The following is a 14,979-nucleotide window of genomic DNA, read 5'->3' as shown; positions in this document are numbered from 1 at the left end:
AATGATGAGAGAACAACATCAATTGGCTGGCTCCTGCATGCCCCACAACCCCCCCCCCGCCCCCCCGCCCCCCCGCCTCCCCCCGCCCCCCGGGATTGAGCCCACAACTCCTGCATGCGCCCTGACAGGAATCTTACCGGGGACTTCCTGTTGCATAGGTTGATGCTCGACCACTGAGCCACACTGGCTGGGTTTTTGTCCAGTTTTTTAAGGATTGCTTTCAGCAAAGGGGAAATCTGCTCCTTGTTCCATTTTGGTTGCAAGTGCAAATCTAGAGATATTTCTGATAGAATCAATGTTTTGCAATTGTTTTTTTCCTCCAGGTAAATCTGTTTCCAGGTAGACCTATTTGAAAGTTTCAGCAATGCAGCAAAGCATTCGTAAAAATGACTTTAGGAGATAAAGATACAAAATTATTTATGGCATTTCAGTAAGGTTTTGTCACCTTTATCACTAAGACGAATTTTCCTTTCTCTGTCTTATTTTTGAATACAGCTAATAAAATTGAAACCATCTTTAGGCCCACACTGTTTTGCCATGTCTCTGATATTTCTTTTCCATAATGAACAGACGAGGAGTGAATACAAAATCCTCTGTCCTTGAGGTTATTTAGAGCTGAACTTTCAACGTCTCCCCAGCATGAGTCTGTGAATCTTGTTAGACAAACAAAGCTCAACCCTTGAAGTGAGGAGCCTCAGAAGGGAGCTCGAGGAGCAGACACCCGCCCTGCAGCTGCTCTGCAGCCAGCTTCTTCACCATCCGAGGAGCCTAGCAGGGGCCATTGACTCACCTCCTCCAAGGGCTGGCGGGCTTCTTCTCTCATCTCCCTGGCATTTTATTTCTGACGTAGCCACAAAGGTAAATCCGAGTTCGCAGCTTGAACACCTATCAGAGTTCCTGAGGATTCCAGTTCCTCTAATTGTGTCAGCTCACAGTGACTTATGATAGAGGACATTGCAATCAGGGGATATAGAATACACCTGTGTTTCCTATTTCTTCCCATTGCCGGCTGAGAGCAACCATCAATGCCACATATTTGTTTAGACACCGCTGCCCTGAAATGAAAATTACTTTCTCACATATGCCATCTTCTCTTTGTTTTTGGTATTTTTTCTACTAAGTAATCATATTCCACCATTAGTTATAAAATTGTTGTTTAATGAATTGCAGATATAATATGAATAGATTCTGGGGATCCATGCACGGCCTGGTGATTATAGCTATAAACATTGTATTATATCCTGGAAATCTGCTAAGAGAGTACATTTGTCTTCTCCTCCCGCCAGATGGTCACTATGTGAGGTGACTAACTTGATTGTGCTAATCATTTCACAATGTATATTGACATTAATCATCATATTGTACTGCTTTAAAAAAATTCATGTACAAATAATTATATAAAATTTTTAAATAAAATATTTTTGAAACAGCATATTACAGTTTGACAATTCCTTCTGCCATCTATATATATAAAAGCCGAAGTGACTGTTTGACCATTTGACCATTTAACCAGTAGCTAAGATGCACACTGACCATCGGGGCAGATGCTCAACGCACAGGCATGGAAACATGGAACAGACTAATGAATCTCAGAGGGAAGGGGGGTGGGGAGGGTGGGAAGAGATTAACCAAACATCTTATATGCATATTTGAGGCTTGGTGCACAGATTCGTGCACAGTTGGGGTTCCTCAGCCTGGCCTGTGCCCTCTTGCAATCTGGGACCCCTGCTGATTTCTGCCTGATCCCCACAGACCAGGCTGAGGGATCCCACCAGTACATGAATCCGTGCACTGGGCCTCTAGTTAATTATATATAGGCTTGTATTACAATTTATCTCAAGAACACTTTCAAATGATGCATTAGATAGTGATACTGGGTATCATCACTTTTTTCTTTTAAAAGTCTTTTAACAATTTGGCTGCTGCATAGAAAATAATAACAATACTGTTAATTTAATTTTTAATGTCTTCGCAAAATATTCAGAAAAAAGTAGCAGACTTTTTAAGTGTACTTTCTATTAATATATTTCTAACTTTGGAGTAGTCATGCTCTTTCATGTACTTAAGCAGTCTATTTCTCAGCTCTTTCCCCTTCTTTCTATACTAGGCCCTGTTAGTTATTGCTGATCCCCAGAATGTATAAATGCAATCATCTCGATCAATAGCCACCACTTTTTTCTTCTTTTTGTGCTTCTGGACACAACTATCACAAGCACACAATGCACAGGGGACAAATGGCTCTTCATGTTCTAACTACTGTTAAGGGCTTAGAAAAGTGTGAACAAACACAAGAGCAGGTTGCACAAGCACAGAACATATATGATCATAACCTAGTGTTCACATGGGCATGAAAGAAAACAGTGTATTTCCTAAATGTAGCTGGTGAAGAGAGGAGTGAGATTTCTCTGGGCTATGATTTAAATCACTAAGATTTATGGAGAAGGAGCTCATTTTCTCGTGTGTCTGGAAGAGGTCTGATGACTCCTTAGTTGGAGGAGGATGTAGGGGGAGTCCCTGGAGCAGCCAGGTTTCCTAAACTTTTACCCAGTTAGTGGATGAGAAATAATGACATGGAGTACTTAGATTATGGTCTTAATGGTTTCCAAGGCTTTCATGACTCATACATGGAAAAAATACATATACTTATTTATTTTTCTTCACAGGTGTTTTTAAACTGTTACATGCTTTAATAAAATAAAGTCCTTCACTTTTAAACTGCTTTTTCCTTTACTAACTTATGAGTGTTTCAGTGAAATTAGGAGATACACCATGTAGCTTGCAATCCTATTATTTGAGCTTCTGAGAAGAATCTCTCACAAATATGTTGAATTGTCACAAAATAACCTAAGGCTTTTTGAGACCTAGCTACATGTCTAAAACATCAAACACTGCTGCTGAGGCCAATTGTTAATTTTTAAAATATAGTATAAAGACTATATTGTTTCAAAACCTTATGAAAAGTGAGTAGTTTAAGAAACTTTTGTTTACACACACAAATTATTTCTTGCTTATAATTTGAATACCTATAATAGTATGATTAGTATTAGATAACCCCAAATAATTAAAAGCCTTCTGAAAGTGGCATATCAGTCTTTTCACATATTTCAGTGAAGAAATTTATTGTAAAATGTCTTTATTTTTAAGTGTTTTTATTGATTTCAGAGAGGAAGGGAGAGGGTGAGAGAGAGAGATAGGAACATCAATAATGAGAGAGAACCACTGATCGGCCACCTCCTGCACACCCCACACTGGGGATTGAGCCCATAATCTGGGCATGTGGCCCGACTGGTTCATAGGTCAATGCTCAACCACTGAGCCACACCGGCCGGCCTGTAAAATGTCTTGATAACATCAAATATATAATTGCTATAAATATGATAAAGATAACTTACAAGTAAAATTGTGTGTGTGTGTGTGTGTGTGTGTGTGTGTGTGTGAGTCGCTGTATATTTTACATTTGCACTAAGATAGCCATTCCTTCCCTTCTTATGACCTGGCTGAGAAATATGGAATGGGTGTCTCTTTCTTAATGTTCAGAATTTATGTGCTTATCATAATTATGTAACCATAGTAGCAGTTCTATCCCAATCAATTGTTGGGTTCTTTCATTGACCTAGTGGCTCTATGTCTGAAATAAGTTACAAAAAGTCTCCCTAATAACTCCATTATTTTTGCTACTTTTACTTATTTTCAAAGCAAAAAAGCTAAGCAAGCCAGTATTTAAACTGTTGTAACTTAATGACAAAATCAAAAGCTTTGTGATCTTCCAATTAATGAAAAGGTCAGTGGTTTTGGTCAGTTTCTTGTTTGTAAGTTTCCTTCATTTGGCAGGTGGACATTTAAATGTCCATGGACGTTATGTTAGCGCTGAAGCTCATACTCATTGAAGGCACCTGTGCCCTTTCAGGGGATTGGTGCATCCAGAACATTAGCCTTTTCACAGATTTTTCTGCCTGAAAATGTGATTAGAAACTAAAAAACAAACAAAAAAACCACGCTTATCTTCTAAACTTACACTGACAAGGATATAAACTAAGAATGGGCTGGTTTTGCAATTAGGTTTAGGAAATTTGTCACATACTAATTAACATGCTAATATCTAGTTTACTTTCTAAAATTATAGTATCAAATAAATAAGCACACCACCCTTTGACAGTGTGTTTACTGATATGTCCATACCTATTTCAAAGCTACTGTAAACTGAATATTTTAATTTAATTTTTAAGTGTTGTTAGATTTGCATAAATACATAGAAGTTACATGAAATAGTCAAATTAGTAAAGTTTCTATTACCTACTGTGAAAACATTTTAAAAATTAAACATTGTGAATTGTTAGCTACTTGCCTGTCCTGTATTCATAGATATAAAACAAATACTCTGTGACCCTGAAGTATCTAATTTTTAATCAACTTTTAAATGGATGTACTATGATATTCATGTGACATTGTAATAGTGATCAAGTACAAAGTATTAATGTTTTGGGGAAGCATTACCTTTAATTCAGCATAATGTCTTTGGGAAAAGGGTGACTGGTAATATATTTTAAATGCTGCAAAATATGTTCTTGGACTGTATTCTAGGACTAGGGGGGAGATTAACTCAGGTTGTTAAATAAATTAAATAAATACTTGCAGTAAGAGAGTAAGAGATAGCAAACTTGCTTGATTTTCTTTCAGGGATTATTGAGAACATTTCACCAAATACCTCTTTTTCCCTCCCTGTTAAGGATTTCTTGTATTCTGGTTGCTGAGAATATGTGTTCGAGGGTAGAGGCTCTCAAATTTGAGCATGCATTAGAATGACACTTAGATTTAATAGCTGAAGTACTTTAGATAATTTGTGGATTCTCTTTAGATGAACTCTAAAATTATTCTTTGGTTGACCACTAGAAATTTAAATGTTGACACAGATAAGCTCAAAAAATAGAGTCACTTTCCAAACTTCTCTTAAAATTCTTAGGATTCCTGGAAAGAGAAAAAGAAAAGCAGAAAATCAAGTTGCCTTTAAATAAATTGAAACAGATTTTTTTAAGAGTCTGGGGAAGATTTTTTCCATTTCCGTCTCCCCTGTTGGCTTTTGCAGAGAGAGATAATGGTGGTGGTGGTGGTAGGGGGGGGTACAGTTGAGAGAGAAAAGGTTTTCATTTTAGATTCCTCCTACTCTGAATTTCACTCAGTTGTGAATTTGGACAGATCTTTCTGACATTCAGTTTTTATTTTGTAAAAATTAAGACAATAATTTAAGCTACCTCACAGAGTTAGTGCACAGATTAAACAAAGTATGTAGAAAAATGCCCAGAGCCATATAAGTGTCTCATAGATGCGTCTTGTTTTTCAGTAGAAAACCCTACATTCAATTTTTACATCATCAATTATGCTGTAAAACCTGTGTTTTTAAATTTTTATTATGTTCTAAAATTTAGAAATGAACTCATATGCTGTTACATAATGTTCGCCATTTTTAATATCTCTTTTTAAATGACAAAGCCATATTGTTTAAGTGTAAATGTTTATGCAAATGTAATTCCATCACAGGATAGAGTTGGCACAAATGGTTTTTTTGTTTTGATACACAGTACTACATTGCCTTAAGTTCTTTAGGATTTGGTGTTCTGGATTTGGTATTAATGTTATGGAATCCAGAGGTTTTTAATAATGGTGTGTGATTATATTCTCATCTTTCAAAATAATATCAGGTAGGAAAATACAGTCCTGTCCTCCTAATTCACTTTTCAGTTATCTAATTCAGTATTCTTTCAATATAAAACCTTTTCTTCAATTATCTGTACTTTAAAAATACTTGAAAATATGTCAAATCAACTCAGAACATAAACTCACCGATTTAAATTATGAACTTAGAAATGTGAAAGAAAATATTTCTTCAAACATTTTAATTTTCTAACAAATTTTGGGCCTTCTCCAGTTAATTTTGTAAATAGTCACAATTCCCACTGCAGACTCAAATTTTGCCCTTAAGTGAGGGCCAACTATGAGTTAAGATTCTTCCTACTGATAGGTAAATGCATTTTGGTTCAATATGTGCTTTTTATTTCCTGTGTCTTTGTTAGCAGAAATTGTTTGTCTAGAACCTGTTTCTATCCTTCTCAGTCACTAAAACGAATACCATTGTTTGACTGCATGTGTAATGCCTAGCTCTTGTGAATTACCTGCCTGGCAATAGATGTGTGAGTAGTCAGTGCATAGAGAATGACTGAATGCATTTCCACTTAAGAGTTAAACATAGGGATCACTTAATCAACATTCCAATTTGATTTACTAGGAATGATACAAAGCAATCAGTATCTCCTGACCCTGGCAATAAATATACTTTATGTTAATGGTCATATTATGAATTATATGCATTGGCTTTGAGATAGATAGGTTGACTGAAAGTCAGAAACATAGTAAATAAGCTCATAAATTAATAATTTATTGAACAAAACATTGTAAAGCTATGTCCCTTGATACATTTTCCTCTGCTGTCTACTTTTATGGGAAGCTTCATATCAATGACAAGAACCTACAAAAATATTTGAAAGATATTATAAATAAATAAACAATCAAATAAATAATTATGGAAGTCAGCCAATATTTACCCTAATTTAATACACTTTAAACTTTATACTTTATGAATGAATACTTTATTCTTTAAAATCTTTACATTTTAAAACAGTCTATTTTCTCTAATACATATTCCTTGCACCTCCCTCCATTTTAAGGCTATATTCGCCTCTGAATTTCTTTTTACTGAAGAAATTTTTGCCTCAGACCCTAAATCCTAGTGTTTGTAAATCTATTGGACATTCTCATTCCTCAAAGTGCAGTACCACTTTGGGGGTGGGACCCTGTGTCATAACTACACATAATTACATAAGCATAAGTTTTAGAGAATACATTTTCTTCTTTATTTTCCCTAAACAAGCTCATTCATATACTACATATTCATCCATATATATAAAAAGCCAGGGGCCGTGACGACCGAAACGACCAAATGACCAGTCGCCATGAGGTGGCATTGACTGGCGAGCAGGCTGAACTGCTGACCTCTCGGTCCCTCCCCACCTGGCTCCCGGGGGCTCCCTCCCATCTCCCATGGGTGGTGGTGGCTCGCTCCCGCCTCCCACGGGCTGCAGCCACCCTCCTCCAGCGAACCGCTGCCACCCACTGTAGCCAGTGAACCAGCCCAATCAGAGGGTGGGGCTGGCCAACCTCGTGGCCCCTTCCCCTGCCAGCCTGCCCCTGATTGGACTCTCCCATCCTAATCAAGAGCAGGCTGCACAGAGCCTGGACCCTTCCTGGCAGCCCCGAGTTCCTGGGGTTGAGAATTCTAATGGCCCTGCCCAGAGAGTAGAGGCACCTGACAGGGAGGGACAGGGACCACAGGCCTCCAGGGAGCACTGCAGAGTTAGCAAGGAGAGGAGAGGGCCTGCAGAGGGGGAAGGAGGCGAAGCCAGTGGACGTTAGCCCAGAATCCAGCCCTTCCCCCCGGAGGCAGCAGACCCTCAGCCCATAACCCCAGCCAGAATCAGAAGAGCCTGAGGGAGCTTCAGGAAGCTCTACACAGAGCTGCGCGTTGAGAATGAGAGACTTCGTGAGGTCCCGACTGAGACCACGCTGCTGGCTGGCGGAGCTTAAGGTAGAGCTGGAGCACGCCACACAGAGGCAGGAACGCTTTGCAGAGAGACCGGTCCTCCTGGAGCTGGAGAGATTTGAGTGCAGGGCCTTGGAGCACAAGGCTGCTGAGCTGAAAGAGGAGCTGAAGGGCCTGTCCAACCTCTGGGCTGACAACTAGTGCCTCATGGAGGAGAAGGCGGCCCTGATCTGCATCATCAGCAAACTGTCCAAGTGACCCCAGAGGACTTGCACCCGCATTTATACAGCTGCTTCTGCCACACGCACCCCTTCCCCTATGTGAACACGAGTGACATGGCTGGCAGGGAGTCTCTGAGAAACCATACCCTCCCCTTGGGACCTCCAGGCTGGGAGAGGTGGACAGAGCCCCTGGGACCTAAGGGGGCCATCTGAGGCCAGGATGGAGATGGGAGGCTGAGCCAGGTAGGGGGACCAGGGCTGCAGGCAGGACCAGGAAGGAACCAAGGATCAGGAAGTGCCAGGACCAATAACCAGGACCAGAGTGACCACCCGGAGGTCCCCTCTCACGTGTGTTGCCACCGGTCACCCCTCCAGCCCCTGAGCAGGGATCCAAAAATGTGCCAAGCATCCCACTGGCCTGTGCTGGGTGGGCTTGTATATAGGGTCCATGTGCAATAAGGAGGAATGTCTTCTATTTTCTGCTGCCCCCTCCCCAACACTGGGGGAGAAGGTATTTTTGAGCAGTTGTGGGCAATCGGGCTAGCAGGAGAGGGCAGTTGGGGGCCATCAGGCTGGCTGGCAGGGGAGTGGTTAGGCATCATTTAGGCTGGCAGGGGAGCGGTTAGGGGGTGATCAGCCTGGCAGGCAGAAGCGGTTAGGGGCAATCAGGCAGGCAGGCAAGCAGGCAGGCGAGCGGTTAGGAGCCAGCAGTCCTGGATTGTGAGAGGTATGTCTGACTGCTAGTGGGATTGGGCCTAAACTGGCAGTGGAACATCCCCCAAGGGGTCCCAGACTGGAGAGGGTGCAGGCTGGGCTGAGGGACACTCCCTCTCCCCATGCACAAATTTCATGCACCAGGCCTCTAGTATACTATATATTCATAAATATATATCCACGAATTTCAAACTTATCTTCAACTCCAACCTCTTCACTAAACCCAGACTTCATATAGTAATCTATCTTATTAGCATATCCAGTTAACATATTTGAAATGTGTCTCCACACCATATCTATATCAAATTTTAAACTCATGATCTCCCCCCACAGTTCTTTTCCCATTGTTCTCCATCTCTGGACGTAAACAGTATCTGTCTATGAAAGCCACAACTCTAGCACCTGCATTTAATGCCATACATTCATTCCTCCCAGGAATAAGTATATCATCAGCAACTTGATTGCAACTCTTAGTATCTCTGGCGTCTACTTTTTCTCCTACTCTGCTTTAACCATCCCAAGGGCAAGCTACCCAACTCGGCTTACCTGGATTTTCTATACATCTTCTTATTCTCTCTTTCTTTTCTCCATGGGACAGCCAGAGAAGGATCTTCTAAATTCAATGTAATTGTGGTTCCCCAAACTGTTCAATGGCTGTTTACAACTCTTAGAATGAAAATTAAAATACTCGACATGGTATCCTTGGATTGGTAGTAGTTTTGGTCATTGACTTTTGGTCATCTCTCCAGTTTTGACTTGCACCAAAAACTATTCTTTACACAGCAGCCACATTTGCTTTCCTTCAGTGTTTTGAAATAGGTAGCTCCCGTAAGCATCCTTCTCTCATGGCCTGGATTACCTTTTCTCCCTCCTTGCTCAGGAAACACCTACTCTTATTTACTAGTAGATCTCAAATATAATTTTCCCAAGGCAGCCTTCTTTGAACTCCTAAACCAGCCGTGGGCAAACTACGGCTGGATCCAGCCCGTTTGAAATGAATAAAACTAAAAAAAAAAGACCATACCCTTTTATGTAATGATGTTTACTTTGAATTTATATTAGTTCACACAAACACTCCATCCATGCTTTTGTTCCGGCCCTCCGGTCCAGTTTAAGAACCCATTGTGGCCCTCGAGTCAAAAAGTTTGCCCACCCCTGTCCTAAACTGTTTCTATCTCCTTGCCCTGTTCCCACCTACCACTCCACAGCTTTTCTTCATAGAAACTATCACCATTTTATTCATATATGCCTTAAAAAACTTTTACATATTGTATATGTACAGATGTATAGCACTTATTTTAGTATTTAACATATATAATCAATAATTGCCTTGCCGAAACCGGTTTGGCTCAGTGGATAGAGCGTCAGCCTGCGGACTGAAAGGTCCCAGGTTCGATTCTGGTCAAGGGCATGTACCTGGGTTGCGGACACATCCCCAGTAGGAGGTGTGCAGGAGGCAGCTGATCGATGTTTCTCTCTCATCGATGTTTCTAACTCTCTATCTCTCTCCCTTCCTCTCTGTAAAAAATCAATAAAAATATATTTAAAAAAATAATAATTGCCTTGTACACTATCCTTATACTTCTACGAGTACTCAATTATGAGGTAAAGCATCTCAACTATTTCCAATGAACTCAGTTAAATTTAATAACCTAGAAAGCTCCAACGTTTAAACATTGTGGTTATTCTAGACTTTATCTTTTGAAAGCCAGTTGCATTAATGCACCTCTTTCCTATGATTCTGTAAGTGGAGTTTTCAGGTCAGCTAATGGTGATGATCTTGGTTACTTGTGCCATTGACTTAAGGAGCTGCTTCAATGAGGGCAGTCTATCTAGAAATGAAAGGCCCTTCAGATCCTATTTGCAGAGCATAGAGTTAGAATAGTACTATCTAGTTTGATACTCTTATCAAGATTCTCAGTCTTTATCTTTTTGCTCATCTCTTTGTAAGCACAACTGAGGATGCATAAAATATGAGCAAGTGCATTCTTAGTGAAGTCAATGTTCACTGGTTTCCCATTATTTATTTCCTGTCCTGCGGGCTGTAAGCTCTATTGATCCTTCCTCTTAGCCAGCATCTAATCTCATAACCTTTAAGACACCAAAAGTGGAGACACGCAAAATCTATACTGAATTTCAATTCCTTCCAAAAGCTTTACTGGGGAGAACAGCATGAAGAAGTGCTTCCATCTCCAGGACTGATAATTGGTTTCCAGCCTCGGTTCCTAGCAACTCGATGATCCAATCATTCAACAATTCTGTTCTCTAATTTCCTCATGCGCAAATTATAGATGGCATTAATTGATTCTTTGAGTATATTCTATTTCAAAAATTCATAGCTAGAGTCATCGAAAAAGTCAGTATGGTATTTTACTGCATACATTCAAATTATATAAACTTTAAAATAAATCTAAAACAATAACCACTCATCATAGACATTCGTATATGTATGCATGTATGTATACAATGATGATATATGTCACTGAAATAAGTTTTTAGGGCTAAACAGGCAGGTTTAGGAAATTTGAGGAATTAAGGGGTCCATGGAAAAAGCACAAGGCTACAGAGCTGCAGAAGGTACAATTCCATACAGTAAGGGAGCTGGGAGCTACAGAAGGTACACATTTACAGAATAAAGGGAAGAAAGTCCCTCATTCAGAGAGGGAAGAGGAAAGCCCAGAGGGAAAAGAAGAGGGGAACCTCACGTACCTCATGTGAGGTTTGAGCTCTGAAGTTGCTCTAGTGACCAAATCAGAGGGGATAGTGACCAATCAGAGGGGATGTCAGGGCACAAATACCAGAAGCCTTTATAAACTGTATAAAAAAGGGACTTAGTGGGACTCTCCCCCTTCCCATGTGGGAGTCTGTGCTTGTTTCTCAATAAGTGTCCATCTTTTCTTATACCATCTTTTGTCCATAGTTTCATCCTTAGATTCCACTGGACAAGGACCAGGGGAATCATCCTCTCGTAGGAACATCACGCGTTCCAGTTCACTTTCGTGTTTCATAATTGGTGCATTAGCCAGGAACTTCATAAGTCGACCTCTTCACGTCGAACGGTGAGTGTACCCACGGATTCTGATCCTTTCCTGTCCCCAGTATGATCGTGGAGGCTAACGGACCCCCTCCAGCCACTTAAACCTGGCTGCTGTCTAAAAGCGGGCATTTCTCCTCTCTCCTTCACTGCTCCTTTCCAGATGTACTTTCCATCTCCAGGGCCAAACTAAAGCGGGCATGGGTCAGTCAAGTAAGAGCCACCAGGGCAGTTCCACAAAGAAAGTCTCCCATGTGAGGATAAACTGGTGCTGGGTCGGGTTAGAGCACTGGGCTCCGCCAGTTGCAAGACAAAGCCCAGCCATCAGTTGAATGAGTGCTTGGGTCCCTGTCCAGCTCTGAAGATCAAAGAGGCAATCCTCCCCCTGGTCTGAGACTCTTGGATGACCCTACCGGAGTGGGAGCCAAAAGCGGGGGGTGCTAAGGAGAAGTATGTCTCCTGGGCATGAAGGTGCCTCATAGGGTTTTATCAACACATGTAATTAAACTCTGACCCGTCCAAGGGATGCAAATAAGGGTTGGTCACCCAGCATTCTGGGTCCTCACAGTTGTTTTAGCCGGGAAAGAAACTGAGGCACGTAAACACAGAGACCACCAGAGGCGTTACTTCCTCTGGGAGCTTCTTATAGGCACCACACTTCTGACCCACTACAGAAGTCCACTCCGCGGCCCAGGTCCCAAGTAGGTTTAATGGGAGAGTCATCTGCCTTTTCTTCTGCTCTCTGCCTCAGCCATATCAGGTCAAATAGCACCCAGCCAGTAGGACCGCTGCCTCCTCGGCCTAGATCCAACTAAGCTGAACTCCACAGTCTCCATTAGTGCAGGCCTCTCCAGTAATGGAGGGAGTGGGGTTCTTAAGGAAAGCTTCTAGGCGAGGGTTAAGACAGGGCCAGCCATCTGTTTTCCAATCCTAGCATATGGGCCTGGCCCTAACTCTTCCCATCAGGCATACCAGGAGTTAATTACAGCCCTCAGACACTCCTGCCAGCACCCAGGTGGAAGTGTTTCTGGCTTGTAGCTAACAATCCATTATCCCACCCCTCACCCCAACCCCCGCCCGAGGCACAAAGGGAAGGGGAAGGGGAAAAAGGAAAAAAAAAGGTAGTTTTACTCCAGTGGTTCTCAACCTTCCTAATACCGCGACCCTTTAATACAGTTCTTCATGTTGTGGTGATCCCCAACCATAAAATTATTTTATTTTCGTTGCTACTTCATAACTGTAATTTTGCTACTGTTATGAATAGTAATGTAAATATCTGATATGCAGGATGTATTTTCATTGTTACAAATTGAACATAATTAAAGCATAGTGATTAATCACAAAAACAATATGTAATTATATATGTGTTTTCCGATGGTCTTAGGCGACCCCTGTGAAAGGGTCTTTCGACCCCCAAAGGGGTCTCGGCCCACAGGTTGAGAACCGCTGCTTTAGTCTGTGAAGCGGTTTTCAGTCTCCAGGCATGACACGATGAGGTTACTAGGAGAGGAACTTTAAGACTTAATTTTAAGACAGGACGTGCATTCCCAGGACCTCCCCCTCTTGCGCCCGCTCGCCTGCTTCCCATAATCCAGGACAATACGGCCAGTTATGGCCACCACATTGCCAACCCGAGCAGGTGCTCTGAGGGGCAGGTGGGGAAAGTCACAAAGCCCTTGTCCAGCATCAGGCCCTTAAACATTCCCAGCACAGCCGGTAGAAGGGGACAGGGTGGTCCCAAGGCGTGGCCTATAAGGTGCGGCGCCTGCCCATGATGTCACAAACACGAGCAGGCTGGCTGAAGGGACACTGAGACTGACAGGGCGGGCAACTTGTGCTCATGGGGGCGCTGCCCAGGGGAATGGGCGGGGATAGGTGTGTCCTCCCCATGTCTCCTCTGCAAAGATTGATAGTTGAAAGTATATTGCAGTCTTTGTATGTGCCTGTGCCTGGGGACTACATGTGGAACATTTCAGCCTCCGGATGGCATTACTAGGATATAATAATTTATTGGCCAGATTAAAAAGGATTAATTCTGTGGTCCGGACCAAATTTTTAATATTAAGACCGGTTTAAGTTTAATAATATTTAGATTAAGTATGTTTGACGATTGTTCCTAGTGTGAATTTCAAGGCTTTGACCGAGAGGAAGCTTTGGGACACTTCAAGGGCCCTGGAGTGCTTCAAGGATTTATTCTCTCTTTTTAAAAGAAATATTTTCGAACTGACTTAGGCTGATTTAATATACTTGAAATTGCATGGGAAGCTTTGTCAAATAAAAATTAATAACAGTGTTCTATTTAGATACATATACTTTGAATGTTATAGAGGTTTCAGTCTGCTTCAGAAAGGAACTTACACAGATTTAGAGTCAAGTTCAAACAGGAAACTTTCAGGAATAGCCTATGTCCAGTCAAGGGACATAGGGCAGGCCTAGTGATTTTCTGCATCTGCCAGTGGCACTATGGGTATTTGTGTTTCACGTATTAGGGGTTTGTCAATTGTTTTCAATGTTTAATTCATTGTCTGCATTAAGCCATGTGTCACATCTTCTTCTTTATATACAAATTGTTTGTTGTTCTCTATGTCATTTTGCAGGAATTATTACTTACCAAGAGGTTGTTGTCTCAGAATATTATATCTTATAGGAAAGCAAAGGTTTTTATCAATTGCATTTTGATCAACTCTATAACCAAACCACTTTTGAATTTTGTCATATTGGACAGCCAGTGCTTTACTTTGGTGCATTTATGTCTTTAGAAAAACCCATGAAAAGGACTCTGACTTATTTCAAATTGCAGGCTTCTAAGCAGGTCATTTCTTTGAACTAGATGAGGGTTTGTAAAACTTCAGGGAATTATTAACTAGAAATAATACAAAAATGTGTCTTTAGAAGGTGGTACCCCCTTCCCAGTATACCTGAGTGAAATATGCAGATGAGCATATTTAGGTAAGAGGTGTGCCCTTTACCTAAATTGTTCCTTGCAAAGTCAACTAGCATGCCCTCTCCCAGGTATTTCTCTGGGAAGCAACCAAGTTGGTTGCCCTGTTTGAAAGAAAGTAAACAGCAGAAATTAAGGCTCAGTAAAAATAAAGAGTTAAGCCAGTGAACAGAAAGTTTACTAAATTTGGCTATAAATAGATTCTACCCTTTCCCCTGCAATCAGGCAGCCAGTAAATCCTTTAATGACGAGGGCATACAAGGGGTGGGACCGGAGCTGTTTGTACTCTCCTCGGTTTCCTGGATACAGGCCAAACCAGGGGTCCAGGTACTGTGCAAACTCTCTCGTGTCCTCATCCTGGAGTAAATCCTTCAGAAATCCAGTCCAGTGGGAACTTCAAAAACATTAGGACCATCTCAGGCACTTTTAATCACAGACACGGGGCCTGAGAACAGTAGAGAAATGTTCCTATGGTTGG

The 14,979-nt window shown here is 41.5% G+C and overlaps 1 pseudogene; it reads left to right on the top strand.

Moving 5' to 3' along the window:
- The first annotated feature begins 386 nt into the window (after nucleotides 1–386).
- On the top strand, nucleotides 387–7,792 carry LOC139013486 (protein phosphatase 1 regulatory subunit 12C pseudogene; annotated as a pseudogene).
- Nucleotides 7,793–14,979: the final 7,187 nt, after the last annotated feature.

This window comes from Myotis yumanensis, unplaced genomic scaffold (assembly GCF_028538775.1).
Source record: "Myotis yumanensis isolate MYYU_CA2020_CCGP unplaced genomic scaffold, mMyoYum1.0.hap1 SCAF_7, whole genome shotgun sequence".
Lineage (NCBI taxonomy): Eukaryota > Metazoa > Chordata > Mammalia > Chiroptera > Vespertilionidae > Myotis > Myotis yumanensis.
This window is presented reverse-complemented; position numbering and strand designations above follow the sequence as displayed.